The 21,191-nt window shown below is 40.9% G+C and overlaps 1 protein-coding gene and 1 pseudogene across 2 annotated transcripts in view; both read left to right on the top strand.

Moving 5' to 3' along the window:
* The window catches only part of KLHL7 (kelch like family member 7), a 610,555-nt gene that overhangs the window by 495,898 nt on the left and 93,466 nt on the right, over nucleotides 1–21,191 (top strand). The gene's annotated exons all lie outside the window — the stretch shown is intronic.
* LOC128661851 (uncharacterized) lies at nucleotides 17,438–17,604 on the top strand (annotated as a pseudogene).

A 21,191-nucleotide genomic window follows, 5' to 3' on the forward strand; every position in this document is an offset into this window, starting at 1 on the left:
AAGTCTGGATCAAGAGACCAGAGATTCTCTTCTATGGTGGCTCTCTCGGCCACATCTGTCCAAGGGGATGACCTTTCGCAGGCCAGATTGGACGATTGTAACAACAGACGCCAGCCTTCTAGGCTGGGGCGCAGTCTGGAACTCCCTGAAAGCTCAGGGATTATGGACTCAGGAGGAGAAACTCCTCCCAATAAATATTCTGGAATTAAGAGCAATATTCAATGCTCTCCTAGCTTGGCCTCAGTTAGCAACTCTGAGGTTCATCAGATTTCAGTCGGACAACATCACGACTGTGGCTTACATCAACCATCAAGGGGGAACCAGAAGTTCCCTAGCAATGTTGGAAGTCTCAAAGATAATTCGCTGGGCAGAGTCTCACTCTTGCCACCTGTCAGCGATTTACATCCCAGGCGTAGAGAACTGGGAGGCGGATTTTCTAAGTCGCCAGACTTTCCATCCGGGGGAGTGGGAACTTCATCCGGAGGTCTTTGCTCAACTGATTCTTCGTTGGGGCAAACCAGATCTGGATCTCATGGCGTCTCGCCAGAACGCCAAGCTTCCTTGTTACGGATCCAGGTCCAGGGACCCGGGAGCGGTGCTGATAGATGCTCTGACAGCCCCTTGGGTCTTCAACATGGCTTATGTGTTTCCACTATTCCCGATGCTTCCTCGTTTGATTGCCAAGATCAAACAGGAGAGAGCTTCGGTGATTCTGATAGCGCCTGCGTGGCCACGCAGGACCTGGTATGCAGACCTAGTGGACATGTCGTCCTGTCCACCGTGGTCTCTGCCTCTGAGACAGGACCTTCTAATTCAGGGTCCTTTCAAACATCCAAATCTAATTTCTCTGAGGCTGACTGCATGGAGATTGAACGCTTGATTCTATCAAAGCGTGGCTTCTCGGAGTCGGTTATTGATACCTTAATACAGGCTAGGAAGCCTGTTACCAGAAAAATTTACCATAAGATATGGCGTAAATATTTATATTGGTGCGAATCCAAGAGTTACTCATGGAGTAAGGTTAGGATTCCTAGGATATTGTCCTTTCTACAAGAGGGTTTAGAAAAGGGCTTATCTGCTAGTTCGTTAAAGGGACAGATTTCTGCTCTGTCTATTCTTCTACACAAACCTCTGGCTGAAGTTCCAGACGTTCAGGCTTTTTGTCAGGCTTTAACTAGGAGTAAGCCTGTGTTTAAGACTGTTGCTCCGCCATGGAGCTTAAACTTAGTTCTTAATGTTCTTCAAGGCATTCCATTTGAACCCCTTCATTCCATTGATATCAAGCTGTTATCCTGGAAGGTTTTGTTTTTGATGGCTATTTCCTCGGCTCGAAGAGTCTCTGAGTTATCTGCCTTACATTGTGATTCTCCTTATCTGATTTTTCATTCAGACAAGGTAGTTCTGCGTACTAAACCTGGGTTCTTACCTAAGGTAGTTACTAACAGGAATATCAATCAAGAGATTGTTGTTCCATCACTGTGTCCTAACCCTTCTTCAAACGACTTTTGCATAATTTGGACGTAGTCCGTGCCCTGAAGTTCTATTTGCAGGCAACTAAAGATTTTCGTCAAACTTCTTCCCTGTTTGTCGTTTACTCTGGTCAGAGAAGAGGTCAAAAGGCTTTGGCTACCTCTCTCTCTTTTTGGCTTCGTAGCATAATACGTTTAGCCTATGAGACTGCTGGACAGCAGCCTCCTGAAAGGATTACAGCTCATTCTACTAGAGCTGTGGCTTCCACCTGGGCCTTTAAAAATGAGGCCTCTGTTGAACAGATTTGCAAGGCTGCGACTTGGTCTTCGCTTCACACCTTTTCAAAATTTTACAAATTTGACACTTGCTTCTTTGGAGGCTATTTTTGGGAGAAAGGTACTTCAGGCAGTGGTTCCTTCTGTTTAATGTTCCTGCCTTGTCCCTCCCTTCATCCGTGTACTTTAGCTTTGGTATTGGTATTCCATAAGTAATGAATGACCCGTGGACTGACTACACTTAACAAGAGAAAACATAATTTATGCTTACCTGATAAATTTATTTCTCTTGTAGTGTAGTCAGTCCACGGCCCGCCCTGTCTTTAAGGCAGACCTAAATTTTAATTAAACTCCAGTCACCACTGCACCCTATGGTTTCTCCTTTCTCGTCTGCTTTGGTCAAATGACTGAATATGACATGTGAGGGGAGGAGCTATGTAGCAGCTCTGCTGGGTGATCCTCTTGCAGCTTCCTGTTAGGAAGAGATATATTCAATAAGTAATGGATGACCCGTGGACTGACTACACTACAAGAGAAATAAATTTATCAGGTAAGCATAAATTATGTTTTTTAAAAGGTTTATTAAAATATATTGGATATAAAGACAATATACACTGTTAACAAGACCATCCCACCGCTAAGCTGTGTAAGTTAGCAAACAGGGCTATACTTAGGCTATCAAGGGCGCTACTAGGCTGTAATCTTGTGCTTTGTTGCTTTCAGTGAATCAGTGTTTGTCCTTAAAAACAAATATCCAACTACCGTTTCGCCAGATGTTCTCTAGCTTTTTCAAAGATAATCAGATGTACCCTTAGCCCTTCTTAAATATCCAGTCCTTGTGTCCAATTGGGTAATTCGCTTACCATGTGTTGCAAGGTCCATCATGTGATACAGAGTCTATCATGTGATATGTCACATATTGTAACTGTTTTGTTATCAATGGAAACAGTACACTTCAGCATTTAAGAAGTATCTTCCTCATTTATTTAAGGATCGGTAACTGAAAGGTTATTATATACTTAAAATATTTTAAAATATTACATTGTACATCTAGAAGCATATAGAATACAGAAAATATATGTCAAAATGCATGAAATACATAAGATTTATATATCGCTTAGTAAGCTTAACAGGGATTCGAACTCTCATCTCTATCAGTCAAATAAATAAAAAATGTTATATAATAAATGCATTAGACTAGTGCGTTAGACCAATGCGCCAAAACCTTAGTTATCAGTAAATTGTTTATATTTTTATATAGAATATTTATGTTTTTATTTTTTTTAAAAACCTTTGTAAAAAAACATCTTAACGACCAGCGTTGTACCCTGTACGACGCTGGTCGTTATGCCCTTAAGGACCAGCAACATACCCTGTACATTGCTGCAGTCCTGGGCTTCTCTCTGCCGGGATCTCGCTAAAAATAGCGAGATCGCACTATTTCTGCATGCCACATGAATGGGGCACTGCAGAAATAGATTTGCAAAGTTACTGATGCACTGTGGCCCTCTCTGCATCGGACAGCAGTGGTGCCGATCGTTGGTGGGTGGGCGGCCCATCGCCAGTGTGCGTTCCGGATGCTGTAAGTGTCCGTGAGCATGTAAGGAGTAGGGGGCAAGGCTCGGGAGCCGTGCGCGCATCAATGTTCAATGTTATTCACAGCTGAAGGAGGGAAAGGGAGAGGGAAAACATTTTTGGAAAGGGATCCGGGAGGGGGTAGGGTATTAAGGGGGGAAGCTACACTACAGAAAATAGGGGGTTTATATTTTTTTAGAAAAAAAAAAAGGGCAAATTTGTTAATAAACTGGGTACTGGCAGACAGCTGCCAGTACCTAAGATGCCGGCCAATAGGTCGAGGGGGGAGGCTTAGAGAGCTGTTTGGGTGGGATCAGGGAGGTTGGGGGGTAATGGGGGGATCCTACACTTCATATAAAATATATTAAAAAAAAAAAAAAAAAACACCTTTATTTTTATACTGGCAGACTTTCTGCCAGTACTTAAAGTGAATGTAAATTTTGATGCTAAAGTGCCCGTTTTTTTAAAATTTGATTAAAAACAGGGGCACTTTAAGTCATAAAAAATTACATTTCTATCCTGTTGTGAAAAAAAAACTTACCTTTTAATCTTGACAGCAGCTCCAGCTTCCTCCACCCGTCGCAAAGCCTCTTCCTGGGTCTAAAATGAGGAATCCGGCTTCCTCCAATCACGGCTTTGAATCAGACACTGATTCCCCCGGGGGGAAGCCGTGATTAGAGGATGATCTATCCATCATTTCTGACATCAGAAATGGCTTGCGACGACCAGAGGAAGCTGGAGCTGCTTTCAAGTTTAAAAGGTAAGTATTTCTTCACATCAGGAGTGAAATGTAAATTTTGATGAATTAAAGTGCCCCTGTTTTTAATCGAATTTTTAAAAACTGGGCACTTTATCATCAAAATTTACATTCACTTTAAGATGGCAGTGACAATTGTGAGGTGGGGGAGGGAAGAGAGCTGTTTGAGAGGGGTCAGGGTGGGATCAGGGGGGGGATGTGTCAGGTGGGAGGCTGATCTCTACACTTAAGCTACAATTAACCCTATAAGCTACCTAATTAACCCCTTCACTGCTGGGCATAATACAAGTGTGGTGCACAGCGTCATTTAGCGGCCTTCTAATTACCAAAAAGTAATGCAAAGTCATAAATGTCTGCTATTTCTGAACAAAGTGGAGCCCAGAGAAGCATTTACAACCATTTTTGCCATAATAGCACAAGCTGTTTGTAAATAATTTCAGTCAGAAACCTAAAGTTTGTGAAAAATTTAACAATTTTTTTTATTTGATCGCATTTGGCGGTAAAATGGTGGCATGAAATATACCAAAATGGGCCTAGATCTATACTTTGGATTGTCTACTAAAAAAAAATATATACAGGTGGCCCTCAGTTTACAACTGTTCAATTTGCACCGTTTCAGAATAACAACCTTTTTTTCAGTCATGTGACTGCTATTGAAAAGCATTGAGAAGCAGTGCATTGATTAAAATAGACAGTAGGTGGAGCTGTCCGCTTGTGTTGCAGCAAAGATATGCAAGCCAAGCAGGCTAAAATCAATCAGTTTAAACAGACCTGAGCTATCGAACAGCTTGCAAAGGAACAAGATCTTTCTGTCTCTAAATCAGTCCAGATTGGAATGCATAGAAAGAACTGTTTGCAGAAAAATGCAAGTAAAGTCTGTGTTGTGTGATTATTTTATTAGGTTTATAATGCTGTTAAGCAAATGTTTTTGTTAATTTAACTTAGTTTAATTATATATTCTGTGTTGTGTGATTATTTTATTAGGTTTATAATGCTGTTTAGCATTTAAAGACTTCATTTCAAAGCTTTAAAAATAATATATTAGGTGTTACTTATGCCAATTTTGAGAGGGGCCTGGAAACTAACTCCCTCACTTCTCATTGACTTACATTATAAACTGTGTTTCAATTTACAATGGTTTCGATTTACAACCATTCCTTCTGGAACCTAACCCCGGCGTAAACTGAGGGCTACCTGTATACATGTCAAGGGATATTAAGGAATTCCTGAAAGTTATCAGTGTTACAATGTAACTATCGCTAATTTAGAAAAAAATGGTTTGGAAATAGCAAAGTTCTACTTGTACTTATTGCCCTATAACTTGCAAGAAAAAAAAGCAAAGAACATGTAAACATTGGGTATTTCTAAACTCAGGACAAATTTTTTAAACTATTTAGCATGGGTGTTTTTTGGTGGTTGTAGATGTGTAACAGATTTTGGGGGTCAAAGTTAGAAAAAGTGTGTATTTTTTTCCAATTTTTTTCACCTTATTTTATAATTTTTTATATAGTAAATTATAAAATATGATGGAAAAAATGGTATCTTTAGAAAGTACGTTTAATGGCGAGTAAAACTAATATAATATGTGTGGGTACAGTAAATGAGTAAGTGGAAAATTACAGCTAAACACAAACACAGAAATGTAAAAATAGCCCTTGAAAAATGTTCTGGTCCTTAAGGGGTTAATTTAATTATCGGAAAAAAAATTCCCTTCTCTTTTAACATTTAATAGAAAAATTAGGGTTCGTACTCTTATACATACAGTAGTAGGCAAAATATTTTCTTACTTATAGTATTAGCCCACTAAGCTATCTAGTGATGCAATTTGAAATCCTTATTTAAACCAATTAGAATTTAGATGTTAAGATGAAAAATGTCTAATTTCTGTTTCCCTAAGTTATTTATATGTAAAAAAAATACATGCAATACATAAGGTTTATATATCGCTTAGTAAGCTTCAAAGGGGGATTCGAACTTTAATTTTTATCAATCGAGTAAAAAAATAATAAATGTGTTAGATTAGTATGCCAAACTTCTTTTTTTAAAAAGATTTTATATAGAACACAATAGAACTATATAAAATTACCCAGGCACTCTAGGAAAGTTACCCCTGCTTGCCAATAGAAACAGAGGTATTCTGGGAAAGTGGCCCTTGCTTGCTAATAGGTAGTGACAATGGTCCCTGCTCACCAATAGATGCCCAGACACCCAAGGAAAGTGGTGCCTGCTCACCAATACACATGCAGATACACTGGGAAAGTGTGTCCTGCTCACTAATTAGGTACCCAGGCATCCCTGCTTTCCCATAGGTGCCAACACACTATGGTAAAGTGGCTCCTGATCATTAATAGGCACCCCAGAACAGTGGCATCTGCTCACCAGTAACTGTCTAGGTACCCTCAACGATAGTGACCGCTGGTTAGCAATATGTGCCCAGGATAGTGGCCCTTGCTATCCAATCTGTGCCCAGGCTCCCCAGAAAATTGTCCCATGCTCATCAATAGGGAAAGTTGGCTCTGCTCATAAATAGCCATCTAGAAACCCCTAAGGAAAGTGGCCCCTGCTCGCCAATATGCAACAAAGCACCCTGGAAAGTGGCCCCTGTTTGCCAAAACATGCTTGAGCACTCTGGGAAAGTGGCAAGCAGGGGCCACTTTCCCTGGTTTCCTGGTCACCTATTGATGTGCAGGGGCCACTTTCCCAAGGTTGCCTGTGCACCAATTAGTGAGGAGGGGCCACTTTCCTTGGAGGTTCCTAGTTAGCTATTGGCAAGCAGGAACCACTTTGCCTGGGTGCCTATTGGCAGGGGCTACTTTCCCAGGATGCTTGGGTGTGTTTTGATGAGCAGAGGCCACTTTTTAAGGGTGCTTGGACTACTATTGGCTAACAGGGCCACTTTTTCCTTATCGGACTGATTTACTACAGGAAAGTTCTTCTCTGTGAAAGGCACATGTGGAGCAACAAGAGGATGCTCCTAGGGTGGTAACTAGCCATAGAACAAGCTGTTATGCTATTGTTTATTCCCAGGTTGAACGCCTCTCTCTTTTTGTATATGCAAATTATGAACCTGTGGGAAATCTCCCTAAGGGTGATGTGGGAAATCTCCCTAAGGGTGATGTGGGAAACCAGACATGGACCCGTTGCTCAGTGTGCCTAGAGGGATATGGCTGCACCTCACTGAGGAGGCCCACACTAGGCTAAAACGTATGTCTTGGGTTTTGCAGTCTCATTTAAAGAGGGATTGCTTGGTATTTCCGGACTGGACTGTACTGTTTAGTCAGGGTCGGACTGATATACTACAGGAAAGTTCTTCTCTGTGAAAGGCACGTGTTGAGCAAAAAGAGGCTGCTCCTAGGGTGGCAACTAGCCGATAAAAAAGCTATTATACTATTGTTCATTCCCAGGTTGAGCGCCTCTCTCTTTTTGTATATGCAAATTATGAACCTGTGGGAAATCTCCCTAAGGGTTATGTGGGAAACCAGACGTAAACCTGTTGCTCAGTGTGCCTAGAGATATATGGCTGCACCTCGCTGAGGAGGCCCACACTAGGCCAAAACATATGTCTTGGGTTTTGCAGTCTCTTTCATTCAAAGAGGGATTGCCTGGTATTTCCGCACTGGACTGTTTAGTCAGGATCGGACTGATATACTACAGGAAAGTTCTTCTCTGTGAAAGGCACATGTTGGGCAAAAAGAGGCTGCTCCTAGGGTGGTAACTAGCCGATAAAAAACCTATTATACTATTGTTCATTCCCAGGTTGGGTGCCTCTCTCTTTTTGTATATGCAAATTATGAACCTGTGGGAAATCTCCCTAAGGGTGATGTGGGAAACCAGACGTGGACCCGTTGCTCAGTGTGCCTAGAGATATATGGCTGCACCTCACTGATGAGGCCCACACTAGGCCAAAACGTATGTCTTGGGTTTTGCAGTCTCTTTCATTCAAAGAGGGATTGCCTGGTATTTCCGGACTGGACTGTACGGTTTAGTCAGGATCGGACTGATATACTACAGGAAAGTTCTTCTCTGTGAAAGGCACATGTTGAGCAAAAAGAGGCTGCTCCTAGGGTGGTAACTAGCCGATAAAAAAGCTATTATGCTATTGTTCATTCCAAGGTTGAGCGCTTCTCTCTGTTTGTACAGGTATATGCCACTTTTATCTTATGCCTGGGTGCCTATTGGCAAGTATGGGCCTCTTTTCTGGGGTGACTGTGTGCCTGTTAGGTGAACAGAGGCCACTTTTTCAGGGTGCCTGGACACCTATTGGCTAGCAGGGGCCACTTTTCTGGGGTGCCTATTGGCGACCAGGGGCCACTTTCACAGGTTGCTGTGCTTGGGAGCCTTTTGACAAGCAGGGGCCACTTTAACCGGATATTAGCACGCAGGTGCCATTTTCCTTGAAGGTTCCTAGACGGCTATTAGTGAGCAGGGGCCACTTTCCTAGGTGCCTATTTATGAACTGGGGCCACTTCCCTGGAGTGCCTGGACACTTACTGGTGAGCTGTAGCCACTTTTCTCCTAGGTGCATATTTGTGAGCAGGGACTACTTTCCTGGGGTTACCTGGGTGTCTGTTGTGAGCAGGGGCCACTGTCACTGCCTATTAGCAAGCAGGGGCACTATCCAGGAGTACCTGTGGACCTATTCGCGAGCAGGTGTCATTTTCCCTAGGGGCCTTGGTGCATATTTTGCTTGAGTGTTCCTAGGCAGCTAGCTATTGGTGAGCAGGAACACTTTCATGGAATGCCAGGGAAGCTTTTGGTTAACAGGGGCCACTTTCCCAGGTTGCCTGGGTCCCTATTTCCTTGGCAAATGGCTTTGAAAGCTGAAAAAAATTAAAGAAACACACAAAACTATTAGCATGAATACTAGTAAGGCAAGAAGCTTTTGCCTAAGCAAATGGTTTTTAAAGCTAGTTGCCTAAACAAATGCTTTTTTCCTGAAATTACTACTTGCCTACCACATACCCACCTTATTAATTGATAGGTTTACTAAGTTGTTGCAGGAATGCTCCTGACTGCAGATTGCAGGAGTATGATGTTACACATTGGAGATCTCTCCTACTACATCCTACAATCCTAAGCAGCTGTGCAGTGAGGTGCTCGGGTCTGCACTCCCCTATTTTTCTGGAAGATCGGATGGAGAGGGGCTTGCAGTGATGGTGATGCAGTGGGAAATCTCCCGGTTGTGTCGCTCATCTTAGTCTGGCGTTGGATGCATTAGGATGTGCCTGACACACCCTGTCCGCATGCCTATGACTCTAGGTTTTGTTTTCTTTCCAATGGCATGGAGAGTCCACAAATCCATTCTAAGTACTAGTGGGAATTCAATTCCTGGCCACCAGGAGGAGGCAAAGAACACCCCAGCAGAGCTGTTAAGTATCACTCCTACTTCCCATAATTCCCAGTCATTCTTTGCCTTTACATCTGGGAGGATGTGCGAGGATGGTGTCTGAAGAAAATCAAGAATTTAATCCTTTAATGGGTAATGTTCCCTGCACGCAAAGGATTGGGGCAATGCTGTGTCCATGTCAATCTCTTTAGTAAGAGTAATGGTGGCTTTTAGCTGTTGGAGGTCGGTGAGATAGTCCTTACTTTAACTCCAACAATGTATGCTAACCCCACTATAGAAAATCAGGGTTGGTTACTCTACTTTTCTTGTATCTTCAGGTTCCTGTCAGTGGTCGGATGAGGCTAACAGACCTGAAGCTGCTGTGACTGCTCCACAGCAGAAGACCCTGGAGGGTAAGTATTTTATATATACTTCTTGGTACAAGAATGTATCATGGAGGAAGGAGATAATCAGGGACCTAGTGGGACCTGCTACCCTCATGAAGGGTCACTATATTTGATATATATCTACAAGTTGAGATATGTTGCGGCTGAACAGCTAACTGGTTTGCAGCCAGTATCGGTGATATTACTGCCGCTTTTTTTTTTGGCTTTTGAAGGGTCAAAGAAAAAGTAAAGACCCAGGCTTTATAGTGTGTGGAGTGTCATGTAATGGGTTAAGGGTATCCCTTACTATCCCTGGAAGTTCATTTCATGTGCTTATCTACTAACACAGTTTTTATTTGGGACAGACCAAGATCCCTTCACCGCTCGCATTTCTAAGTATGCTGGCATAAAGGTTATAAGCGATTTTGACTCCTGTTGCCCTTCCAGTACAATCCTTGTTAGATAGGATTTTTAGGAGGGATGTGTGCCTTAAGAAACCTATGGGTTTGTAAAACTGGTTTCTTTCATGTAATTGGCAAGAGTCCATGAGCTAGTGACGTATGGGATATACATTCCTACCAGGAGGGGCAAAGTTTCCCAAACCTCAAAATGCCTATAAATACACCCCTCACCACACCCACAATTCAGTTTTACAAACTTTGCCTCCCATGGAGGTGGTGAAGTATGTTTGTGCTAGATTTCTACGTTGATATGCGCTTCGCAGCAGGCTGAAGCCCGGTTTTCCTCTCAGAGTGCAGTGAATGTCAGAGGGATGTGAAGAGAGTATTGCCTATTTGAATACCATGGTCTTCCTCTAGGGGATCTATTTCATAGGTTCTCTGTTATCGGTCGTAGAGATTTCTTCTCCTACCTCCCTTTTCAGATCGACGATATACTCTTATATACCATTACCTCTACTGGTTCTCGTTTCAGTACTGGTTTGGCTATCTACTTTATGTAGATGAGTGTCTTTAGGTAAGTAAGTCTTATTTTATTTATGACACTCTCAGCTATGGTTTGGCACTTTATATGTAAAGTTCTAAATATATGTTTTATACTTATATTTGCCATGATTCAGGTCAATCCGTTAATTTTCCTTCTTTCAGACTGTCAGTTTCTTTTTTTGGGAAAATGCATATGAATGAAATATTTTTCTTACCTAAAATTTTCAATTGACTTTTTTCCTTTAAATTGCGGGCTGTTAGGCTCACGGGTGCAAAAAATGCTAGAATTTATTGCGTCATTTTTGGCCCGAGACTTTTTTGGCGCGAGATTGACGTTTGTCTGACGTCAATGACGTCATTTCCAGCGTCGTAGTTGACGCCGGAAGTTTTCACGTAGTTGCGTCATTTTTGACTCTCGTGTTTATTACAGACGTTTTTGGCGCCAAAAAATATGTGGGCGTCATACTTGGCGCCAGTTTTTTTACATTATTTAAGTCTCACATTTTAGTTGCTTCTGGTTTCTAGAGGCTTGTTCTGTTTGCATTTTTTCCCATTCCTGAAACTGTCATTTAAGGAATTTTATAATTTTGCTTTATATGTTGTTTTTCTATTACATATTGCAAGATATTCCAAAAACTGTTCCTGTATCAGACAATACTGTTGGATTCCTGTTGACTGATATCAGTCCTACCAAAGCTAAGTTCATTTATTTTAATAATATGAATTTTATCTTTAGCTATGGTTTGTAATAAGTTATCATGATAAACTTTTACATGCAGAGTCCATTAGTATGTATGCTTTATCTATTGCTATTCTTTTTACATCTAATGTACAAGATATACCTAGGAATCTATGAGAATGTTTTTCTGATTCTATCCTAAAGGCTTTGTCTGACATCCCGCCTTCTAATAAAATTTATAGGTCTTTTTTAAACTTCTCATTTAGTTGATGAATTTTTAAATGACCGACAACATACTGAATTATCCTTCTCTGATGATGTTTTTTCTCATTTTAGAATATACTTCATCAGATATTTGACACTAACAAATCTACTTTTTTATTTTTAAATAGAGCACATTCATTGTTGAAAAGGTGTTGATTATATTGGATATTGAGGAGTCTAGTTCTTTTGATTTAAGACTAGCTAACATTTAAATTCTGCTCATTAACCTCCTGTGGTTTCTTCAGCGGTTTTTTTCCCAGTTCATGATACTAGGGAATGGAATAGGCCTGGGACTTCTTTTATTCCTTCTTTAAGGTTTTTAAATTGTATCCTTTGCCGGCAGTTAGTTTAAAGTTTTGAGGAAGATCCCCAAAGTTAATGGGGCTATCTCTACTCTTGCTAAACATACTACTATTCCTATAGAAAATAGTATTTATTTTTTTTCCTTCAGATGGGAAACTTGTATCTTATTTATTATTAGGTCCTTTTCTTAGGCCTGCAATTTATTTGGCTGATGTTGCAAATGCTTCAACTTTCTGGTTGGATACTTTAGTGCAACAAGTATCGGATTATGATTTGTTTTAGCATTGTTAAGTTGATCAACATGCTAATAATTTCATTTGTGTCGTCATTTTTTTGATATTTTCACAATTGAGGTTTAATCTATGTCTTTAGCTATTTTTAGCTAGAAGAACTTTGTGACTTAATCTTGGAATGCTAATTTGATTTCTAAAATTCATATTTCTTTTTTTCCAGGGTAATCAATTATTTGGTTCACAATTGGATTCATTTTTTTCCAACTGTTACTCTGGGGAAGGGAGTTTTTGTTGCTTCAAGATTGAGTTATAATAGTAAATCTTAAGCTTATAGTAGTTTGTTCTTAATAAGGAACGGAATCCTAATTCTTCCCCAAGTAACATGTTTATAATTGGAAGCTTTCTTCAACATGGAATGAATTTAAGCTATTTAAAAGATCAAAGTCAGCCCCCCAAATTTGCATGTAGGTGCGGTTTTTTATTCCATCTTAGCTGGTAAGGGGCAGGTTTTGACTTTTTTAAATTTGTTTGGTTCAATTCGTTCCAAACTTCTTAGATTGGGGTACTGAATAGGATTCAGAGTAAAACCGCCTGTGAGAAGTTTTTTTTCTCTCTAGCAGATTCCAGCTATTCCAGTAAAGACTCACACTTTTCTGAAGTATGTTTCAGACCTGTATGTGTTGGGTACTTGTGAGGCGCGGCTGGTTACCCGTTGGGGTCTCAAGGCGCTGCTCAGACCTGGAGTTATCTGGGGTATTCATACCAGTTCCATTTCAGGAACAGGGTTTGGGGTTTTTGTTCAAAACTATTCATTGTCCCAAAGATAGAAAATCTTTTTGATTTGTCATATAAGAGTTCCTTCTTTCAGAATGGTGTTTATATGGTCTATTCTGCCTTTTTGGTCAGTAAGGGCATTATTTGTTTACAATAGATACAATAGATGCTTATCTTCTTCTGTTTTCATTCATATTATTTTCATTTTCTGAGATTCTCTTTTTTTGACAAGCATTACCAATTTGTTGCTTTTCCTTCTGGTCTAGCGACAGCTCTGAGAATCTTTTCAAGGTTCTCAGTGTTTCTTTATTTGGACGATCTCGTGGTACTGACTCAGTCTTTTCGTTCTGCAGAGTCTCATACTATTCAACTTTTGTTGTTTCTTCTAAGACATGGTTGGAGGATCAAAAGATCCTTGGTTGCTCAGACAAGGGTCACCTTTTTTTTTTTTAGGTTTCCAGATAGATTGTGTCAATGTCTTTGTCTCTAACAGACAGGAGACAATTATATTGGGTTCAGTTTGTCGGAATCTTCAGTCTCTATTATTTCCTTCAGTAGCTATATGCATGGAAGTTTTAGGTCTCATGGCTGCAGCATTGGATTCAATTCCCTTTGCTCATTTTCATATGAAACCTTTCCAGTTTTTTATGCTGAATTAATGGTGCTGGGATTCTAGGATATCATTTTTAATATCTTTGAATTCCAATGTTCAACTATCTTTGACTTGGTGGTTAAATCACCATCATATATTTCTACGGGTCTCTTCGATTCATCCAACCTGGACCTTGATCACTACAGATGCAAGTCTTTTAGGTTGGGAGGCTGTCTGGGGATCTCTGTCAGCAGAAGGGGTTTGGAAATCTCAGGAGGCGAGATTACCATTCAATATTTTGGAACATTGTGCATTCTCAGAGTTCGTCAGTTTTGGCTTCTTTTTGAAGAGAGAGACGTTATTGTTTTTCAGACAGACAATGTCACAACTGTGGCGTATGTCGTATCAAGCCTGTCATTAAGCCAATTTCTCCTCCTTGGAATCTTAATTTGGTTCTGAGGGCTTAACAGGCTCTTCCGTTTGAGCATATGCATTATTTTGACATTGAATTACTTTCATGGAAAGTATTGTTCCTTTTGGCCATCTCTTCTGCTAGAAGAGTTTTTTGAATTATCTGCTCTTTCTTGTGAGTCTCCTTTTCTGATTTGTCATCAGGATAAGGTGGTTTTGCTGTCTTTATTTAAATTTTTACCTCAAGTTGTGAATTCGAACAACATTAATAGAGGAATTATTGTTCCTTCCTTGTGTCCTAAATCCTAAGAATTCTTTGGATGTGGTCAGAGTTGAAATATAATGTTGAAGCTACTAAGATTTCAGAAAGACTTCTAGTCTATTTGTTATCTTTTCTGGTTTTAGGAAAGGTCAGAAGGCTTCTGCCATTTCTTTGGCGTCTTGGTTAAAGCTTTTGATTCATCATGCTTATGTGGAGTCGGGTAAATCCCCGCCTCAAAGGATTACGGCTCATTCTATTAGGTCAGTTTCTACTTCCTGGGCTTTTAAGAATGAAGCTTCTGTTGATCAGATTTGCAAAGCAGGAACTTGGTCTTCTTTGCATACTTTTACTAAATTCTACCATTTAGATATTTTTTCTTCTTCAGAAGCAGTTTTTGGTAGAAAAGTATTTCAGGCAGCTGTTTCAGTCTGATTCTTCTGCTTATAATTTCAGGGTTTTTTTCATTATAAAGATTAAAACTTTTGATTTGGGTTGTGGATTGTTTTTTCAGTGGAATTGGCTGTCTTTATTTTATCCCTCCCTCTCTAGTGACTCTTGCGTGGAGTTCCACATCTTGGGTATTTGCTATCCCATACGTCACTAGCTCATGGACTCTTGCCAATTACATGAAAGAAAACATAATTTATGTAAGAACTTACCTGATAAATTAATTTCTTTCATATTGGCAAGAGTCCATGAGACCCACCCTTTTTTGTGGCGGTTATGATTTTTTTGTATAAAGCACAATTATTCCAATTCCTTGTTGTTACTTTCGCTCCTTTCTTATCACCCCACTTCTTGGCTATTCGTTAAACTGAATGGGTGTGGTGAGGGGTGTATTTATAGGCATTTTGAGGTTTGGGAAACTTTGCCCCTCCTGGTAGGAATGTATATCCCATACGTCACTAGCTCATGGATTCTTACCAATATGAAAGAAATTAATTTATCAGGTAAGTTCTTACATAAATTATGTTTTTCCACATGCTATTTGTTATTCCCTTATTATAGGATAATGTCTAGTACAGGGATTTCCCTACTGTATGTTTTGAGACATCGAGGGTATTGAAACAGGATTACCCTCTTGTTTAGCACGCATCTCTTAACTTTCTCCCGGCAGTGGTGGGGGTTAAAGGTTTTCCCTCCCTGGTCTGGGTTATGGCCGCACTGTATCAGAAGACACAAGCTGGTTGAGAGCTGTTCGGTTTTGGGGCAGCAAACTGCGTCTTTTATTTTTAGAACATGGAGTCGGTTATATCACGCATCGTGTCATTGAGCAGGTTGTTATCCCTCTCGGCAAGAGGGCCCATAGTCGGCTTATGTTTTGCCTCTAAGAGGATTTAGAGGATAGCGGCTGCTTGGTGAGTGCATTAACTATTTAGGTTTTAATGGCTTACAGGTAACCGGCTGCTGTCGTGTTTATAGGTTTTGTTTTTTTATAGTGCAGTGTTTAAGAATTTGGTAGCTCTCATGTTTGTATACCCAGGTTTTGGAGGGGATAATATGGCCGCCGGATCTTTTTGGCGCGAAACCCTCCAGATATATATGCCAGCAAGTAGACTGTAACTTTTTGATGCCTATAGGGATGGTATACTCATTTCCTTAGGGTTTTGTCAGCACTCGACTTTCCCCTGAAAGGGTAGTTGTTTAGTTCCCCTGTTTGGAGCTACGTTTTAGATGCGTCCCACTGTGGACTTCTCTTACTGTTACTAATAGGCTCTCTTAAAGAGGGAGCCTTTTCTTCTGGGGTGATACTGCCTTTAGATGCAGGCAGCTCCTATTATATATCTGTGTGCCACTTTATATGTTTTTAATTAACTATAGTTCTAGCATTGAGAACTGTTTATTTTAGTCAGGGTTTGTTTTTTAGATTCCCTGATCTGTGCTGTCACCCAGTGACAATTTTGTAGTAATGCACCTGTATATTATGCATCAGTTTCTGCCTTTTGTGTAAGGTTTTGATGAAATGGTAGAGTCCTTTTACCCATTCCTTTTATCTTAGATGCTTAAAGGGATAGTAAACCCAAAAAATATTTTTAACTCATTAAAAACTTCTTAAAATAATAAATGCATTTGTTATTGGTACCTTTGTAAAGTTTTCTTTCCATTTTTTGTAATTTTAATTGGAAACTTAGTACTGCGCCAAACCCATTTTCTAAACATTAACTGTTACGATGTTCTACCTAGGGAGAAACATCATGGCTGTCGCATGCGTATTAAAACTATTTTATTAGCAACGCATGAGCAGACACGCCCTCCCCCCCAGTCTCCAGCAGTCACTAACAGAAGCACTAGTTCTTTCAAGCAGGCACCGGCTAATCAGGGTATTATAGCCATCTGACAGATTTTGTTCACACAATCTCATCTCCCGGCATCATGAGAGTCAGAGTGCAAATCCTAAATCATTCCATAAGTATTGCTTGGAGGGGCAGCTTCACACTTGCAAAGGAGAGGAAGAGACATTTAGGAGAGCAGCGTGTATACTAGAATTCTTCCCTGCCTGTGATGAAGTCCATCTGTGTTTTAGACTTTGAATATGGTAGTGAGTTTGAGAGCTATGTTTGTTTAAGTTGTCGGGCTCATCTCCCCCTCCCTCTGGCTGTGTTTGCTTTAATGTGGAAACGGAACCCTCACCGTCACTAATCAAGCAAACACAGCAAGAGGGAGGGGGGGGGAGATGAGCCCGACAGCTTAAAAAAACATAGCTCTCAAACTCACTGCTTTTATTTCTATCAGGGAGGAACAAGGAGTTCCTTAGTGTCTCGCATCCTTCAGTGGGCAGAGGCTCACATCTGTCACTTTTTTCTACTTTTTTCATCCCAGGTGTGTGCATCTAGGAAGCAAAATTCGGATCAAGCAGATTTTTTTCTCTTGAGGAGGGGGTTCGTCCTCTGGAAGTATGTTCTATGATATCCCTCAGGAGGGGGATTCTGGAGTGAGACTGCGTCCTGGTTGTTCTTCAAACTTGCTATACGGGTCCTCATCTAGGGACTCACTTGCTATTCGGGTGGACGCTCTTGCGATTCTTGAATATATCTTGAGAATCCAGAGTTCAAGACCCCATGAGGGCATGATAGGGTTTAAAGATCAGTCAGTTTTTCTTCCGTTTGACCTTCTTTTCGGATGATAGCCGGAATCTCTACGGAAGCTGTCTTTAGTGTTTAATTTGTTCCAGCTTAATTGCAGAAGATTGCCTCTTGGCTTTTTGGCTAAGATAAAGTGTAGTATTTTTTCTTATCAGTTTAATATCCAATAGTCCCATATCTGGAGACCATATATTAAATGGATTGTTGCTGTGCGGACCTGGTGAAGAGTCCTCTCCTTCATGGAGATTTCCACTGAGGAAGGAATTTTTATTTCTGGGTCATTTTCTTCCTCCAAACCTAGATTTTCGGAAGATGACTGTTGAGGAGGCCATACTCCTAGTCCTGTCTTGACAGGGTTTTTTATGTTATGGTTATTGTTCCTTGATCTAGGCTTGTGAGCCAGTATATCACATCCAGATAGTTGGGTGCTCATTCTATTCTGGTGCAAATCTCTGGGTTTTTCCATGGATGTTAGTTCCCCGTATTTTATCTTTCTCCAGGAGTGTCTGCAGATGGGTTTGTCAATCAGTTCCTGACAGACCAGATTGGTTCTTCCGTTTCTATTGCCTTTTGTGCGGCTGACTTCCAGTCAGGCCTTGGTCAGTATCAGGCCTGGGTTCATATCTGTTGTTCCTCCTTGGAGCCTTCTTGTTCTTCAGAATTTGCAGTAGATTTCTCTTGTAAGGTGTATCCAGTCCATGGATCATCCATTACTTGTGGGATATTCTCCTTCCCAACAGGAAGTTGCAAGAGGATCACCCACAGCAGAGCTGTCTATATAGCTCCTCCCCTAACTGCCATATCCAGCCATTCTCTTGCAACTCTCAACAAGCATGGAAGTAGTAAGAGAGAAGTGGTGAAACATAGTTGTTTTTTTTCTTCAATCAAAAGTTTGTTATTTTTAAATGGTACCGGAGTTGTACTATTTTTGTCCCAGGCAGAAAATAGAAGAAGAATCTGCCTGTGATCTCTAATGATCTTAGCAGGTTGTAACTAAGATCCATTGCTGTTCTCACACATAACTGAAGAGAGAGGTAACTTCAGCTGGGGAATGGCGTGCAGGTTATCCTGCTATGAGGTATGTGCAGTTAAAACATTTTCTAGAGATGTAAATGCTAGAAAATGCTGCTGTTACCAGATTTATGTAAGGTAAGCCTGATTAAAGTGATTAAATAGCGACTGGTATCATGCTTACTTTCAGAGGTAATACTCTTATAAATTTTCAATTCCTGTCATATAAAACGTTTGCTGGAAGTGTTTAAACGTTTTTATATATGCTTTGGTAATAAAACTTTATTGGGGCCTAGTTTTTTTCCACATGGCTGGCTTAAATTTGCCTAGAAACAGTTTTCTTAGGCTTTCCACTGTTTAGACATGAGTGGGAAGGGCATAATTTAGCGCTTAATTGCGCAGTACCTTTTACAGACTGAGACATCCAGCTTTCCTCCAGGAGTCCCCTGAATGCTATAGGACCTCTCTCTAAAGGGCTCTTAGGCTTTCCAAAGTCGTTTGTTTGGGAAGGTAGGGCCACAGCAGAGCTGTGGCAGTTTGTTGTGACTGTTAAAAAACGTCTATATCGTTTTTTTGATCCGTTTTTTTAACTAAGGGGTTAATCATCCATTTGCAAGTGGGTGCAATGCTCTGTTAGCTTATTATACAATTATACAAATTTCGTTTGATTTACTGCTTTTTTCACTGTTTTTTCAAATTCTGACCTTTTTTATTCTTCTTAAAGGCACAGTACCGTTTTTATTTTTTGCTTGTTAACTTGCTTTAAAGTGTTTTCCAAGCATGCTGGTCTCATTGCTAGTCTGTTTAAATATGTCTGACATAGAGGAAACTCCTTGTTCATTATGTTTAGAAGCCATGGTGGAACCCCCTCTTAGAATGTGCACCAAATGTACTGATTTCACTTTAAGTAATAAAGACCATATTCTGTCTTTAAAAAATTTATCACCAGAGGAATCTGACGAGGGGGAAGTTATGCTGACTAACTCGCCCCACGTGTCAGACCCTTTGACTCCCATAAAGCTCAAGGGACTCAAGCTCAAATGGCGCCAAGTACATCTAGTGCGCCCATGGCATTTACTTTACAAGACATGGCGGCAGTCATGGATAATACACTGTCAGCGGTATTATCCAGACTACCTGGGTTACGAGGAAAGCGAGACAGCTCTGGAGTTAGAAGAAATACAGAGCATACTGACGCTTTAGTAGCTATGTCTGATACTCCCTCACAATATGCAGAAGCTGAGGAAGGAGAGCTTCTTTCTGTGGGTGATGTTTCTGACTCAGGGAAGAGGATTCAACCTGATTCTGATATGTCAACATTTAAATTTAAGCTTGAACACCTCCGCGTATTGCTCAGGGAGGTTTTAGCTGCTCTGAATGACTGTGATACAATTGCAGTGCCAGAGAAATTGTGTAGATTGGATAAATACTATGCAGTGCCGGTGTGCACTGATGTTTTTCCAATACCTAAAAGGTTTACAGAAATTATTACTAAGGAATGGGATAGACCAGGTGTGCCGTTCTCTCCCCCTCCTATTTTTAAGAAAATGTTTCCGATAGATGCCGCCACACGGGACTTATGGCAGACAGTCCCTAAGGTAGAGGGAGCAGTTTCTACCCTAGCTAAGCGTACTATTATCCCTGTCGAGGACAGTTGTACTTTCTTAGATCCAATGGATAAAAAGTTAGAGGGTTACCTTAAGAAAATGTTTATTCAACAAGGTTTTATTCTACAGCCCCTTGCATGCATTGCCCCAGTCACTGCTGCTGCGGCTTTCTGGTTTGAGTCTCTGGAAGAGGCTTTACAGGTAGAGACTCCATTGGATGACATACTTGACAAGCTTAGAGCACTTAAGCTAGCCAATTCTTTTGTTTCTGATGCCATTGTTCAGTTGACTAAACTAACGGCTAAGAATTCTGGTTTTGCTATTCAGGCGCGCAGGGCGCTATGGCTTAAATCATGGTCAGCTGACGTTACTTCAGAGTCTAAGCTGCTTAACATTCCCTTCAAGGGGCAAACCCTATTTGGGCCTGGTTTGAAGGAGATCATTTCTGATATCGCTGGAGGAAAAGGTCATGCCCTTCCTCAGGATAGGTCCAAATCAAGGGCCAAACAGACTAATTTTCGTGCCTTTCGAAACTTCAAGGCGAGTGCGGCATCAACTTCCTCTAATGCAAAACAAGAGGGAACTTTTGCCCAGTCCAAGTCGGTCTGGAGACCTAACCAGACCTGGAACAAAGGTAAGCAGGCCAAAAAGCCTGCTGCTGCCTCTAAGACAGCATGAAGGATCGGCCTCCTATCCGGTAACGGATCTAGTAGGGGGCAGACTTTTGCTCTTCGCCCAGGCTTGGGCAAGAGATGTCCAGGATCCCTGGTTGTTGGAAATTGTATCCCAGGGATATCTTCTGGACTTCAGAGTTTCTCCTCCAAAAGGGAGATTTCACCTTTCACAATTATCTCCAAACCAGAAAAGGAGAGAGGCATTCTTGCACTGTGTTCAAGACCTCCTAGTTATGGGAGTGATCCATCCAGTTCCAAAGGAGGAACAGGGACAGGGATTTTACTCAAATCTGTTTGTGGTTCCCAAAAAAGAGGGAACCTTCAGACCAATTTTAGATCTCAAGATCTTAAACAAATTCCTCAGAGTCCCATCATTCAAGATGGAGACTATTCGTACCATCCTACCTATGATCCAGGAGGGTCAATACATGACTACAGTGGATTTAAAGGATGCTTATCTTCACATTCCGATACACAAAGATCATTATCGGTTTCTCAGGTTTGCCTTCCTGAACAGGCATTACCAGTTTGTAGCTCTTCCCTTTGGGTTAGCTACAGCCCCAAG

The sequence above is a fragment of the Bombina bombina genome, chromosome 5 (genome assembly GCF_027579735.1).
Source record: "Bombina bombina isolate aBomBom1 chromosome 5, aBomBom1.pri, whole genome shotgun sequence".
NCBI classification, from domain to species: Eukaryota; Metazoa; Chordata; class Amphibia; order Anura; family Bombinatoridae; genus Bombina; species Bombina bombina.